Here is a 14,941-nt window from a genome sequence, read left to right on the forward strand (position 1 = left end):
ATCGATGGCGGTTAAGATATCGTTTAGGACCTTGAGCGTCGCTGAGGTGCACCCATGACCAGCTCTGAAACCAGATTGCATAGCGGAGAAAGTATGGTGGGATTCGAAATGGTCGGTAATCTGTTTGTTGACTTGGCTTTCGAAGACCTTAGAAAGGCAGGGTAGGATAGATATAGGTCTGTAGCAGTTTGGGTCAAGAGTGTCCCCCCCTTTGAAGAGGGTTTGCTCTGGGATCGACGTAAGCCAATAGTTACACGGGTAGCAGCTAGCTAGCTGCGAAATCAAGGTGTAAATGTCCAGAGCTTGCGGTTGAAATCCGGGGATATGGAGAAAAATAGGTCCGGTATGTTCTGATCTGAGTCGCGTTCTACAAAAGTGGCGATAGATTATCGAGCTAAAGGAATAGCTAAAGGAATAGCTGATGACCACAAACCGTGGTTAGCTGAAATACTAACGTTAGCCAGTAAACTGGCTAGCTTCTGGGTAGCTTCTGGGTAGCTTCAGGTTAGCTTCTGGCTAGCTTCAGGTTAGCTTCTGGCTAGCTTCTGGTTAGCTTCTGGTTAGCTTCTATTGTGGATTTTCAAATTTGAGGTAAATATATATATTTTTTGTAATTGGTGAGGCGGGTTGCAGGAAAGCGTTTTGAAGTAGAGTTTTTGGAAAATAAAATATATAAAAGATATGCGAAGAAAGGTGTAAATATATATACACTGCTCAAAAAAATAAAGGGAACACTTAAACAACACAATGTAACTCCAAGTCAATCACACTTCTGTGAAATCAAACTGTCCACTTAGGAAGCAACACTGATTGACAATAAATTTCACATGCTGTTGTGCAAATGGAATAGACAAAAGGTGGAAATTATAGGCAATTAGCAAGACACCCCCAATAAAGGAGTGGTTCTGCAGGTGGTGACCACAGACCACTTCTCAGTTCCTATGCTTCCTGGCTGATGTTTTGGTCACTTTTGAATGCTGGCGGTGCTTTCACTCTAGTGGTAGCATGAGACAGAGTCTACAACCCACACAAGTGGCTCAGGTAGTGCAGCTCATCCAGGATGGCACATCAATGCGAGCTGTGGCAAGAAGGTTTGCTGTGTCTGTCAGCGTAGTGTCCAGAGCATGGAGGCGCTACCAGGAGACAGGCCAGTAGGAGGGCAACAACCCAGCAGCAGGACCGCTACCTCCGCCTTTGTGCAAGGAGGAGCGGGTGGAGCACTGCCAGAGCCCTGCAAAATGACCTCCAGCAGGCCACAAATGTGCATGTGTCTGCTCAAACGGTCAGAAACAGATGAGGGTGGTATGAGGGCCCGACGTCCACAGGTGGGGGTTGTGCTTACAGCCCAACACCGTGCAGGACGTTTGGCATTTGCCAGAGAACACCAAGATTGGCAAATTCGCCACTGGCGCCCTGTGCTCTTCACAGATGAAAGCAGGTTCACACTGAGCACATGTGACAGACGTGACAGAGTCTGGAGACACCGTGGAGAATGTTCTGCTGCCTGCAACATCCTCCAGCATGACCGGTTTGGTGGTGGGTCAGTCATGGTGTGGGGTGGCATTTCTTTGGGGGGCCGCACAGCCCTCCATGTGCTCGCCAGAGGTAGCCTGACTGCCATTAGGTACCGAGATGAGATCCTCAGACCCCTTGTGAGACCATATGCTGGTGCGGTTGGCCCTGGGTTCCTCCTAATGCAAGACAATGCTAGACCTTATGTGGCTGGAGTGTGTCAGCAGTTCCTGCAAGAGGAAGGCATTGATGCTATGGACTGGCCCGCCCGTTCCCCAGACCTGAATCCAATTGAGCACATCTGGGACATCATGTCTCGCTCCATCCACCAACACCACGTTGCACCACAGACTGTCCAGGAGTTGGCGGATGCTTTAGTCCAGGTCTGGGAGGAGATCCCTCAGGAGACCATCCGCCACCTCATCAGGAGCATGCCCAGGCGTTGTAGGGAGGTCATACAGGCACGTGGAGGCCACACACACACTACTGAGCCTCATTTTGACTTGTTTTAAGGACATTACATCAAAGTTGGATCAGCCTGTAGTGTGGTTTTCCACTTTAATTTTGAGTGTGACTCCAAATCCAGACCTCCATGGGTTGATAAATTTGATTTCCATTGATAATTTTTGTGTGATTTTGTTGTCAGCACATTCAACTATGTAAAGAAAAAAGTATTTAATAAGAATATTTCATTCATTCAGATCTAGGATGTGTTATTTTAGTGTTCCCTTTATTTTTTTGAGCAGTGTATATACGGGACACGACAAGACGAGGACAAAAGGACGTCTGACTGCTATGCCATCTTGGAAGATCTAATGAGTTAATGACTTCAACCTAAGTGTATGTAAACTTCCGACTTCAACTGTACATCTCGTTCAAATGTTGATATTTGGTTGTGTTGACAAGCAAACACAATTTAATATCACTTTTGCAATACAGTAAAAATAGCCTATTAAAAACTTATTGAGCCTATGGGGGGTGCTATTTCGATCTTGGAAAAATTGGTCTCCAAATTAAACTGCCTCGTACTCAATTCTTGCTCGTACAACATGCATATTATTATTACTATTGGATAGAAAACACTCTCTAGTTTCTAAAACCGTTTGAATTATGTCTCTGAGTGAAACAGAACTCATTCTGCAGCACTTTTCCTGCCAGGGAGTGAGATTTCAGAAATCTCGGCCTCTGTTCCCAGGTCAGTTTATAAGTCCCTGTGAACGCTGTGGGGCTACAAACACTGCATACGCCTTCCTCTAGATGTCAGTAAGTGGTGACAATTTGAATGGAGTCGATTGCGCAATCTGGGACCTTATATTAGACCCTGGAGCGGAAGTACCTTTCTTTTCAACCTTGCGCTCGACGCAGAATGGACGTCGGACTGGCCTCCTTCCAAGCTTTGGTTTAGCCAGTTCTATATCCCCGGTCATGTTTTTATTCGTTATAGGTGTTAAAGACATCATAAGGTAGTTAATTTAAACCGATTTATAGCAATTTATATCAGTTTATTGCAATTTTCTGGTATTTCTTTGTGACGCACTTTCAAGAGTTGGACACTTTTCCGGTACATGCCGAACGTTAGTGGCCATTTCGACAGGACAAGAGGACATCTTTCGACCAAAAGACGATTAGACCGGAGAAAGGACACCTTGCCCAAGATTCTGATGGAAGCTCAGCTAATAGTAAGAACTATTTATGCTGATAAATCGTTGTTCTGTTGAAAATAGTCAAATGCATAAAACGCCATTACTTGCAATGTAGCCTTGCGTTATCGGACCCTGTATTGCGCAGCAACGTTAATTTTAAAAATGTAATTCAGCGATTGCATTAAGAACTAATTTGTCTTTCTATTGCTGTCCACCCTGTATTTTTTTGTCAAGTTTATGATTATTTATTGATTAGACTAGGTGACTCTCCAAGATGGCGCCCGACATTTTTCTGGGCAGCTTGGCAACTTTTCTCATTGTATAAGCACGATTTGTGCCGCTAAATATGCACATTTTCGAACAAACTCTATATGTATTGTGTAATATGATGTTACAGGACTGTCATCTGAAGAATTCTGAGAAGGTTAGTGAAAAAATTAATATATTTTGGTGGTGATAACGTTATCGCTCTTTTTGCCTTGAATCAATGCTGGGGTAATGTTTGCACATGTGGTATGCTAATATAACGATATATTGTGTTTTCGCTGTAAAACACTTAGAAAATCTGAAATATTGTCTGGATTCACAAGATCTGTGTTTTTCAATTGCTGTACGCTGTGTATTTTTAAGAAATGTTTTATGATGAGTAATTAGGTAATACACGTTGCTCTCTGTAGTTATTCTAGTCGAGTTGTGATGGTGGCTGCAATGGTAAACTATGATTTATACCTGAAATATGCACATTTTTCTAACAAAACATATGCTATACAATAAATATGTTATCAGACTGTCATCTGATGAAGTTTTTTCTTGGTTAGTGGCTATTTATATCTTTATTTGGTCGAATTGGTGATAGCTACTGATGGAGTGAAAAAATGGTGGAGTAAGAAAAACGGTGTCTTTTGCTAACGTGGTTAGCTAATAGATTTACATATTGTGTCTTCCCTGTAAAACATTTTAAAAATCAGAAATGGTGGCTGGATTCACAAGAAGTGTATCTTTCATCTGGTGTCTTGGACTTGTGATTTAATGATATTTAGATGCTAGTATTTACTTGTGACGCTATGCTAGGCTATGCTAGTAGCTTTTCTACTGATGGGGGTGCTCCCGGATCCGGGTTTGGGAGGTGTTAGAGGTTAACTTGTCGACAATTTACAAATAATATGTTGGATTCACGTCACCAATTAAACCAAAAATACAAGTTAAAGAATAGGATTAAGCTGGTGGCTCAGATGGAACTATCCAAACATTAGATACAGTGCCTTCAGAAAGTATTCACATCCCCTCACTAGCCTACACACAATACCCCATCATGTCAAAGTGGACTTATGTTTGACATTTTCTTACTAATTAATACAAAATTAAAAGCTGAAATTCAACCCCTTTGTCATGGCAAGCCTAAATAAGTTCAGGAGTAAAACTTTGCTTAACAAAGCACTTCATAAGTTGCATGGACTATAATAGACAATAGTGCTTAACAGGATTTTGAATGACTACGTTATCTCTGTACTCCACAAATACAATTATCTGTAAGGTACCTTAGTCGAGCAGTGAATTTCAAATACAGATTCCACAAAGACCAGGGAGGTGTTCCAATGCCTTGCAAAGTAGGGCACCTATTGGTAGATGGGTAAAAATAAAAAGAAGCAGACATTGAATATCCCTTTGAGCATGGTGAAGTTATTAATTACACTTTAGATGGTGTATCAATACACCCAGTCCTTCATCAAATAAAATAAAATGTTATTGGTCACATACACATGGTTAGCAGATGTTATTGTGAGTGTAGTGAAATGCTTGTGCTTACAGATCTGACAGTGCAGCAGTATCTAACAGGTAATATCTAACAATTCCACAACAAAACCTAATACACACAATCTAGTAAAGGAATGGGATAAGATTATATAAGTATAAAATATATGGATGAGCAGTGACAGAGCGGCTAAGATGCAATAGATAGTAAATAATAGATAGTGAAGGATACAGTATATACATATGAGATGAGTAATGTGAGATATGTAAACATTCTTAAAGTGGCATTATTAAAGTGACTAGTGTTCCATATATTAAAGTGGCCAATGATGTAGGTCTGTAGGTCTGCAGCCGCCTCTCTGTGCTAGTGGTGGCTGTTTAAAAATCTGATGGCCTTGAGATAGAAGCTGTATTTCAATCTCTGTCCCAGCTTTGAATCACCTGTACTGACCTCACATTCTGGATGGAAGCGGGGTGAACAGGCAGTGGCTCGGGTGGTTTATTGTCCTTGATCTTTTTTCCTTCCTGTGACATCGGGTGTTGTAGGTGTCCTGGAGGGCAGGTAGTTTGCCCCCGGTGATGCGTTGCGCAGACCGCACCACCCTCATACTCATAACTGAGTTGCCAGAGAGAAAGGAAACTGCTCAGGGACTTCACTGTGATGCCAATGGTGACTTTAAAACAGTTACAGAGTTTTATGGCTGTGATAGCAGAAAAGTGATGATGGATCAACAACATTGTAGTTACTCCACAATACTAACCTAATTGACAGAGTGAAAAGAAGAAACATTTCAAAATATGCATCCTTTTGGCAAAAAGACCCTAAAGTAATACAACAAAAATGTGTGAAAGCAATTAGTTGTTTGTCCTGAATAGAAAGTGTTATGTTTGGGGAAAATCCAATAGACTTGCTGACTTGCTGCACCCTCGATAGCTACTGTGATTATTATTATTTGACCATGCTGGTCATTTATGAACATTTGAACATCTTGGCCATGTTCTGTTATAATCTCCACCCGGCACAGCCAGAAGAGGACTGGCCACCCCTCATAGCCTGGTTCCTCTCTAGGTTTCTTCCTAGGTTTTGGCCTTTCTAGGGAGTTTTTCCTAGCCACCGTGCTTCTACACCTGCATTGCTTGCTGTTTGGGGTTTTAGGCTGGGTTTCTGTACAGCACTTTGAGATATCAGCTGATGTACAAAGGGCTATATAAATAAATTTGATTTGATTTGAATAGAACACATTACTGAGTACCACTATTCATATTTTCAAGCATAGTGGTGGTGTAATGGCCATCGTTGCATGAAGAAGTGGACCAAAGCGCAGCGTGGTAAGTGTTCATGATTTAATAATAAAACTGAACACTGAATAACAAAAACAACAAAGAGAACGACCGAAACAGTTCTGTCTGGTGTAGACACAAAAAAAACAGAAAACAACTACCCACAAAACACAGGTGGGAAAAGGCTACCTAAGTATGGTTCTCAATCAAAGACAACGATAGACAGCTGCCTCTGATTGAGAACCACATCCGGCCAAACACACAGAAATAGAAAACATAGAACACAAAACATAGAATGCCCACCCCAACTCAAGCCCTGACCAAACCAAAAATAGAGACATAAAAAGGATCTTCCAAGGTCAGGGCGTGACAGGGGTCTGCATCATGTTATCGGTATGCTTGTAATCGTTAAGGACTAAGACGTTTTTCAGGATAACAAATAGACCGAATGGAGTTAAGCACAGGCAAAATCCTAGAGGAAAACCTGGTTCAGTTTGCTTTCCACTTGGAGATTAATTCACCTTTCGGCAGGACAGTAACTTAAAACACAAGGCCAATTCTACACTGGAGTTGCTTACCAAGAAGACAGTGAATGATCCTGAATGGCCGAGTTACAGTTTTGCCTTAATCTACTTGAAAATCTATGGCAAAACCGGAAAATGGTTGTCTAGCAATGATCAACAACCAATTTGACAGAACTTGAAGAATTTTGAAAAGAATAATGGGTAAATGTTGTGCAATCCAGGTGTGGAAGGTTGTTAGAGACGTATTACCCAGAAAGACTCACAGCTGTAAATGCTGCCAAAGGTGCTTCTACAAAGTATTGACTCACCCTTCCATTTCATTTTCAACAAATGTAAAAAAGAATTATAAAAACATGTTTTAACTTTGTCATTATGGGGTACTGTATGTTGATGGGTGAGATGTATATTTAAAATCAACTTTGAATAACACAACAAAATGTGAAATAGGTATGAATACATTCTGAAGGCACTGTGCATCTTCTTTAAAATGTTGATATTCGTTTGCATTGTCAACCAAGTATAATTCAATATTACTTTTGTAATACAGTTAAAAGCCTAAAGTTAAGGCTATCTTACAAACTATTGTAACAGTATTTACTCAACCTTAAAATGAGTAACACATCCATGGCTAGATTGAGGTTACTGTAACTATAAATGTGTCACGTTCTGACCTTAGTTCTTTTGTATTTTCTTTGTTTTAGTATGGTCAGGGCGTGAGTTGGGTGGGTTATCTATGTTTGTGTTTCTATGTTGGGTTTTTCGTTTGGCCTGATATGGTTCTCAATCAGAGGCAGGTGTTAGTCATTGTCTCTGATTGGGAACCATATTTAGGGAGCCTGTTTTCTGTTGTGTTTTGTGGGTGGTTGTTTTCTGTGTCTGTGTGTTTCACACGGAACTGTTTCGGTGTTCGTTCACTTTATTGTTTTGTATTTCAGTGTTCAGTTTGATCCATTAAATATTCATCATGAACATGAACACTTACCACGCTGCGCTTTGGTCCTCCTCTCTTTCTCCCAACAAAGATCGTTACAAAATGTCTTTACATGTAATCATAGAACGCGTGCATGTTCAAGATAGCAGGTCGCAGGTCTGTGGAGATCTTCACAATTGCTTTAATAACCTGTGCAGAATCTCGAACAGAATTGATCAATTGCACATGTACTTTCAATGTAATATCAACTGCAATCCAGATCATGTGGTGGTGCTATTAAATGATGCACAGTGATAACACATTAATCTGTTGCATAAATAAACAATATATTTAACATAGTATTCCCATTTTATCTTTGCTTGCTTCAGATGGTTGAAAGCATATTAATAACACATTGAGAATTCAACAAACTTCTGTCTGTCCTTTTTCGTGGGTGAATAAAGGTTGAAATCTCATTGATCAACGTCTCAACAAGATATTACCGTACCTAAATGTCCACGTTAAAATGAAGTGGTGTGCCCAGTGGGACATAATATTATATCACTGTGAAATGTTTTCAGCTGATAAAGAGAAATAGTCCTCATGTTGGACTAACTAATGTGATGGAAAATATTTTTAAAGGCATAATGACCCACAAGGGCATGGTAATTTGTATATTAGGCGAGGCAATTTGTACATTATGTGTTTACTATGCCATTTTTCTAATTAGCTTTAAAGGTATGTTGGCAACAACATGTTGTATTTAGTCCAAATCAATAAAAAGTACCCTACTTTGGCCTCATTCTATTCTATGCTTGGTATATGGATTCTGTATTTGCTAAAAATAATGGTTTCGGCATGGCAGGAGTATGAAATAACACATCAAAATCAGCCGAGCAGATTGGAGAGCAGAGATTGGCTGCAGGACAGTCAGGCGGAAACTCCTACTTACTCTCAACATTTGGTGCCAAGTACTGGAAATAGTGCTGGAGTGATATCTTACAAAGCGACCAGAGCTGACCATAAATCACTTATGTTATGTCTCTCTGGAGATAACATTAAAGCTACTTGTGAAATATCAAAGGACATGTATTTTTCATCTCCAAAATAAAAACAGACCTGCATGGTGCACTGGGTCTTATCAATCCCGCTTTTACACAACTACAAGACCACCTGGGCAGTACAATCTTGCATAAAAAGGTGATGTTTGAACTATTATGTGGATTTATAACAGATAAATAGATTAATACTATCTGCATATCAACTTTGTATATTTAAAATATCTCTGAAACCCACAGCTTGTCAAATCCCCAAAATATGTAATATAACCTTTTTTCTGCAGTAGGCTAATTCAGGGTCACACAGAGTGTTTCTTGGTAGTCTTAAACAAATCTACTTTGAAACAAAAGTATACACCTCAATCACATGGTTATAAGCTTAAAAAAAAGATGACACCTGTACCATGTCAGATGTATGTATAAAATATTGAGTTTGCATCCCAATATTACTGTAGTTGGACTTAGTGGACTGTAACATTCTTTAGGGTTAGGTTTTACTTAGCCCTATGTGTTCCATCCCAGGTGCTTGTCAAGGGTACAGATGACAGACCGGTAGGATTCCAGTTGAGGTTGTTTAATGACGCTGATTCACATAGAACAGTAACAGAACAGCACAGTGTATGGCTTGACAATTGTGTTAACCAAGAGTGTGTGTGGTTTTGAAAAGGGGGAAATGAAACACAATAGTAAATGGCAGGTATAGGCTTAATACAACCTCCAATTACATAAGATATAAATAATATGACTATAATAGGTAATCTGCTGCAGAGGGAAATACAACCTAACAACATGGCAATACAACCTAACAACACTAATGAATGACCAGAAGAGTGCAACTACACAACACTACAGAGCAGCACCATCATCCTCACACAACTGCATGAACTTGAATGTGTAATGCATCCACAAGGCTCAATGCTAACAAAATACCCACATAATCTGTACAGTATACATCCATATAACCACAGGGCATGTAAGACTAGACACTGAAATGCTAAATATCTGAAATTAGATGACTTACAGTCCCTAGCGCACGGTAAAAACCGCTAATTAGCATAACAACGAAGTCTGTCCACAACACATGAATTGTAAGAAATATGAACTCACATTTCTGAAGGACGCACACTGGCCTTGGCTAAAACAAAGAATGCTAACTAAAGGTAATCACAGGAGATGGCTGGAACTTATCACGGCTTGTGTACTTTCTCTAGTTACTTCCTTCTCCTCAGAGATCACCCAGCATGCTCTGCTCCATATCACCGGTGGGCAGAGCTACATCTCTCCTATGATGAACTAATATTTCCTCTCAATAGTCTTTCGTACAGCTGCCCCCAAATTGCGGTATCAATTTGCTCCTGAGAAAGGCTAAGGACTCTTGGGAGGGGTTACGGCATGCGTACTGTCATCGTCTTCTCTGTCAGGGAGAGCTAGGAGGACTATCAATCGAGCCACAGGACGTGTGTATGTTCTGTCCTTGATCTTGACCTCGGCAGACCTCACATGATCGTCTGCGCTTGGGTGAACTTTAATGACACATCCGATGGGCCAGAGGGCTCTCGGAAGCTGGGGGTCCACCAACATAACCACAATATCCTGTTTGAGGTCTGCAGGGATGGCATGCCACTTCTGGTGCGCTTGCAGGCTGGGTAGGTAGTGCCTGATGTAGCTGGACCAGAAGTGATCTGTCAGGATCTGGCAGTGTCTCCATCGACGTCTGCTGAGGAGCTCAGTCTCCGGGTACACCACTTAAGGTAGGGATCCATCTGACCGCCCCCTCAACAGGAGGTTAGGGGTCACAGGGTCCAGGTCTGCAATACTGGAGGACACGTAGCCCAAGGGCTTCGAATTCAGGATACCTTCCACTTCAATGAGGACAGTTCTGAGCACTTCTTCGGTCACTGACTGGGCACCCACTGTAGTGTAGAGGGTAGTCTTAACAGAGTGAATCTCTCTCCCCCAAACTCCTCCGAAGTGCGGTGCTGCAGGGCGATTGAAGCGGAAGGCAATCTTCTGTTTTGCAAGCTGCACTTGCAGGTTGGGAGACAAATCAGCGAAAGCATCACGCGGCTCCTTCTTGCCTCCCCGGAAGTTCGTTCCTGGTCAGAGAACAATTCAGCCGACGTCACTAGGTGGGCGATGAATCTTCTAAGGGCCATCAGAAAGGAGTCGGCATTGATGTTGGTCAGGAGGTCCAAGTATACACCCCTCGTGGTGAGACACTTGAAGATTATCCCCCATTTCTTCTCGACGCGCAGCCCCAGTTTGACATGGAAGGGCCCAAATCAGTCCATGCCCGTGGAGTGGAAGGCTGGCTTGAAGAGGCACAGGTGTGCAGCTGGCAGGTTAGCCATCTTGGAGACAGCAGGTCTGGATTTCCACCTACGGCATTCCGTGCAGGTGTGCTAGAAGCAACGGATGGCTTCCCACCCACGGAGGATCCAAAGGGTGCGGCGGATCTCTGCAAACACCTTCTCAGGGCTGGGATGGCACAGACAGTTGTCGTAATCTTGGATCAGGAGTGTAGTGGATGGATGACCAGGGTTGGGATGAACTGTAGCATATTTTAGATCTTCAGCACAATGTAGTCTATCACCAACTCGGATGAGCTCTCCGGACTCGTCAAGCTCAGGTGACAAAGTAAGTAGGCGACTGCTGGATGAGACAGGCTTACCAGCTTTCAGGAGACAGAGCTCATCTGTGAAACTCTCTCGCTGGGCTCTCTTGTAGATGACGGTCTCCGCTTTCTGGTAGTCTTCCGCAGTAGGGTCACCACCCTGATCTGCCGCCCCTTGTAGCATTTGCATTGTGACTTCCAGAAGCTCCTTCCATGTGGTACACTGGCTCACATCTGGGTTTTGGGGACCAGCAACCCGTAGAGACACAGCAGAAGGTAGGCTTTTGGAGTTCAGATGTGTCCTATTCAGGATGAGCATTTAGCTTAGCTGGCCACTCGCCTGGACTTTGAAGGAGAAATAGTGGTCCTTGACTCCATCTGTTGGGCTCCGCAAGGTCTTTCAGAGTCTTGCCTCTTGTGATGACATCTGCGGGATTCCCCGCCAAATCCACATAGCGCCATGCACGGAGGTCTGTAAGTTCTTGAATCTCGGCCACCCGGGTGTCTACAAAAACTTTGAAGCGGCAGGATTCTGACTGCAGCCACATCAGCATGGTTGTGGAATATGTCCACAGGGGGTCTGGCCAATCTTCAAGGTACAGTGGCTTGCGAAAGAATTCACCCCCTTTGGCATTTTTCCTATTTTTGTTGCCTTACAACCTGGAATTAAAATTGATTTTTGGGGGGGTTGTATCATTTGATTTACACAACATGCCTACCACTCTGAAGATGCAAAATATTTTTTATTGTGAAACAAACAAGAAATAAGACACAAAAAACAGAAAACTTGAGCATGCATAACTATTCACCCACCTGAAGTCAATACTATGTAGAGCCACCTTTTGCAGCAATTACAGCTGCAAGTATCTTGGGGTATGTCTCTATAAGCTTGGCACATCTAGCCACTGGGATTTTTGCCAATTCTTCAAAGCAAAACTGCTCCAGCTCCTTAAAGTTGGATGAGTTCCGCTGGTGTACAGCAATCTTTAAGTCATACCACAGATTCTCAATTGGATTGAGGTCTGGGCTTTGACTAGGCCATTCCAAGACATTTAAATGTATCCCCCTAAACCACCTGAGTGTTGCTTTAGCAGTATGCTTAGGGTCATTGTCCTGCTGGAAGGTGAACCTGACCCAGTCTCAAATCTCTGGAAGACTGAAACAGGTTTCCCTCAAGAATTTCCCTGCATTTAGCGTCATCCATCATTCCTTCAATTCTGACCAGTTTCCCAGTCCCTGCCAATGAAAAACATCCCCACAGCATGATGCTGCCACCCCCATGTTTCACTGCGGGGATGGTGTTCTCGGGGTGATGAGAAGTGTTGGGTTTGCGCCAGACATAGCGTTAGGTTGACTTTATTTAACTAAATATGTGACTTCTGAAGGTATTTGGTTGCACCAGATCTTATTTAGGGGCTTCATAGCAAATGGGGTGAATACATATGCACGCACAGAAGTCAACAAATGATAGCGCCTGGGGAATAGGAGTGGAACTGGGGGCTACAGGGCTTGGGTTAACCTTTACATCACCAGAGGAACAGAGGAGGAGTAGGATAAGGGTACGGCTAAAGGCTATAAGAACTGGTCGTCTAGTGCGTAGGGGACAGAGAACAAAAGGAGCCAATTTCTAGGCGTGGCAGAATAGATTCAAGGCATAATGTACAGACAAGGGTATGGTAGAATGTGGTACAGTGGAGGTAAACCTAGGCGTTGAGTGACGATGAGACAGGTTTCGTCTCTGGAGGCACCAGTTAAGCCAGGTGAGGTCTCCGCAAGTGTGTGGGGTAGGACAAAAGAGCTATCTAAGGTATTTTGAGCGGGACTGAGGGCTCTACAGTGAAATAAAACAATAAGTACTAGCCAAGACAGCAGTAGACAAGGCATATTGACATTAGAGAGAGGCATTAAGAAATCACAGGTGTTGATCAGGAGAGCTAAGACAACAACGGGTAAATGGTAATGAATGGGCAGAGCGGGTCAGTTAGGTACATACAGGACCTGAGTTCGAGGCTGGGGCCAAGTTATTGAAACAGTCCAGGGGGAATCAGCTGTGTAGCTGAGTCATCATAGGGTCAAAAGAGCAGCAATAGGTGAGTCAGGGTGCCGTTCGGTAGTCACTACTTCGGTAGTCACTACTTCGCTAGGTCGAGCAGGGAACACAGCGTTCGAACAGCTAGCGGGCCGGGGCTAGTAGATGGTTCTTCAGCGACTTCGTAACAGAATAGCCTGTTGAGACCACATCGAGCGATCACGTCGGCAGTCCAGTCGTGATGGCTCGGTGGGGCTCCGTGTCGACAATAAAGGGTCTAGGCCAATTGGCAAAGGAGGATTGTAGCCCAAGAATTAGCTGGTATATGGGCCTAGCTCGAGGCTAGCTCAAGGCTAGCTGGTGCTTGCTTCGGGACAGAGGAGTTAGCTAACAGTAGCCACTCGTTTACCGCTAGCTAGATGCGATGATCCGGTGTAATGATCCAGAGCTGCATGAATCCGGTGATATGGTAGAGAGAAGCAGTCCGATATGCTCTGGGTTGATATCGCGCTGTGCAGACTGGCAGGTGTTGTCCGAGCTAAGGCTGGCTGATGACTGGGAAAAAGGTGAAGACCGCTAGCCGTGGCTAACAAAGACTAGTAGCTATTTAGCTGGCTAGCTCCTGATGGAAGTTCCAGTTATAAGGAATGAAAATATTAGTTCTGTACCACATTTTGTGAGGCTTGCAGGAAAGTATATTTTGTTTGTAGATAGAAAGTCAGATTAAGATATTTCCGAAAAAGACCGGCTATTTACACGGGGTAAGACACGGGAACAAGACAAAGACAAATACACACGTCCTACTGCAACGCCATCTTGGATTTTTTGGGGGCAATTTGACCAAGAAGCAGAGTGATGGAGTGCTGCATCAGTTTACATGGCCTCCACAATCACCCGACCTCAACTCAATTGAGATGGTTTGGGGTGAGTTGGACCGCAGAGTGAAGGAAAAGCAGCCAACAAGTGCTCAGCTATGTGGGAACTCTTTCAAGACTGTTGGAAAAGCATTCCAGGTGAGACTAGCTGAGAGAATGCCAAGAGTGTGAAAAGCTGTCATCAAGGCAAAGGGTGGCTACTTTGAAGAATCTCAAATATAAAATATATTTTGATTTGTTTTGCAGTTTTTTGGTTTCAACGTGATTCCATATGTGTTATTTCATAGTTTTAATGACTTCACTATTATTCTACAATGTTGAAAATAATAAAAATAAAGAAAAACCTTTGAATGAGTGGGTGTGTCTGGTACTGTATGTAAATATGATATTTTTATATTTTTTATTTTCAATACATTTACAAAAATTTCTAAAACCTGTTTTTGCTTGTCATTATGGGGTATTGTGTGTCGACTGATGAGGGAAATCAATTATTTAATCAATTTTAGAATAAGACTGTAACGTAACAAAATGTGGAAAAAGTCAAGGGGTCTGAATATTCTCCGAATGCACTGTACATCACAGAAGACTGAAATATAACAAAACTGTTTGAAATAGAAACACCAGATTTTCATAGTTGTTTTTTAAATAATGTTTATTAATAAGGAAATTATGCAAAACATGAATAACATTCCACCCATGAGGATACTAGAGGGCGATTTGGTAATTTAGACCAGCATGATCTC

This window comes from Salvelinus namaycush, chromosome 9 (genome assembly GCF_016432855.1).
Source record: "Salvelinus namaycush isolate Seneca chromosome 9, SaNama_1.0, whole genome shotgun sequence".
Taxonomy (NCBI): Eukaryota; Metazoa; Chordata; class Actinopteri; order Salmoniformes; family Salmonidae; genus Salvelinus; species Salvelinus namaycush.